The sequence below is a fragment of the Saccopteryx leptura genome, chromosome 2 (assembly GCF_036850995.1).
Source record: "Saccopteryx leptura isolate mSacLep1 chromosome 2, mSacLep1_pri_phased_curated, whole genome shotgun sequence".
Taxonomy (NCBI): domain Eukaryota; kingdom Metazoa; phylum Chordata; class Mammalia; order Chiroptera; family Emballonuridae; genus Saccopteryx; species Saccopteryx leptura.
Window position 1 is genome coordinate 288507696 of NC_089504.1, and position 1575 is coordinate 288509270.

Below are 1575 nucleotides of genomic sequence, written 5' to 3' on the forward strand. Positions count from 1 at the left end.
AGGCACATATGGGAGTTGATGCTTCCAGCTCCTCCCCCCTTCTCTCTTTCTGTCTCTCTCTCTCCTTCTCTCTCTCCTCTCTAAAAATGAATAAATAAATTAAAAAAAAAAAAAAGAATGGCTGAGGTTGAGAAAGGGCTAAGGAGCACAAGGAAGCACCAGGGGACCACAGATCAAAATGCCTGACAAGAGTCCAGTCAGGAAGAGTGATAAGGACTTGCCCAGGGACACACAGGCACTGGTAGAGGTGGGCTAGAACCAGGGACTCCTGTTACCCATCCATACCCACCTCCCACAGGCTGGAGGTGCAGCACATAGCTGATGATGTCCCCATCAGAGGGGGGTGGTTCCCAGGACACTCAAATGGCAGAGGTGGAGAGAGTCATTGCCCTCAGGCCCCTGGGAGCAGGAAGAGGCTCTGGGTCTCCTGTCACAGCCAGGCAGGCACTGGCCTGGTTGGAGCCCACAGTGTTCTCTGCCACACAGTGGTAGATAGCCGAGTCCTCAGCCGAGACCCCTGCCAGCATCAACGTGCTAGGGAAAGGCAAGACACCTGCTGAGGGCTCCTTCCTACCACGCCCCTCTGCATGGTGAAGTGGCTGCCATTTCAGAGACCCACACACCTGCCCAAGGACAGAAGGACATCACCTGTGTGTGTGCATTCCCTATAGTGGATTGGGGTGGGGCACTTGCTGGGGGTCTATGTGGACTTTAGAGTAGATTTAGATAGGGTTATGTATAGGTGTGGAAGGAAATGGGCAAGGTTGCCTACTTTGACAGGTTAGGCCAGGGCAATGGGGAGACACCAATACCTGTTGTTGTGGGTCAGCTGAATATTATCCCCAGGGCTCAGCACCTTCCCCTTCTTCAACTGTGGGAGGCTGCAAGCTGGCAAAGCCCTTGCAGTTTAAGGCTTAAGCTAAAGGATAACTTTCCCCCACAACTCCATATTGGCTATGAAGCTGAGTAATATTTTTTTCCTTTTTTTATTTATCAAAACTCATACTGCACCATGAGTTCTAGCAAAAGAGGATTTATTTTTTGCACCTGTGTGTGAAGCTGAATATTTGTACTGGTCCCATCCCCCTGCCTCACTTGCTTAAGTTGCTAAAGGTAATAATTTACATGCCCTTCCTCTCACCTTTGGTTTGTTCTGATGTTAATTTCAGTTATGTATGGTGGGGGGATTCCTGTTTACCCCTTAAATCAGTGATGGGCAATCTTTTGAGCTTGGTGTGTCGAAATTCGCCAAAAAAATGAGCATAACTCGGGTGGTGTGTCACTTCGAGAAAAAAACCATAATTTCGCGATATTTATAGTTTAAATAACAAAAATGTATAATTGTAATATATAACTATTTAATAAACCAAAAACTAATTATTTAACTTACCTGCTTAGTGACTTCTTTGTTCATCTGTCGGTTTCTTTTGTTGGTCTGATATTATTTAACTTGTGTAGGGTGCCGTGAACTAAGATAAGTGAGGGGGAGGGAGAATTCTTTAACCTGCCTATTAGTGACTCTTTTGTTGCTGAATTTCATTGGCTAAATCTTCAATTGAAGGTTGGTATTTTGTA

General features: G+C 46.0%; 1 pseudogene; it reads right to left on the reverse strand.

The window, feature by feature from the left end:
• Positions 1-973: 973 nt before the first annotated feature.
• On the reverse strand, positions 974-1080 carry LOC136396160 (small nucleolar RNA SNORA40; annotated as a pseudogene).
• Positions 1081-1575: the final 495 nt, after the last annotated feature.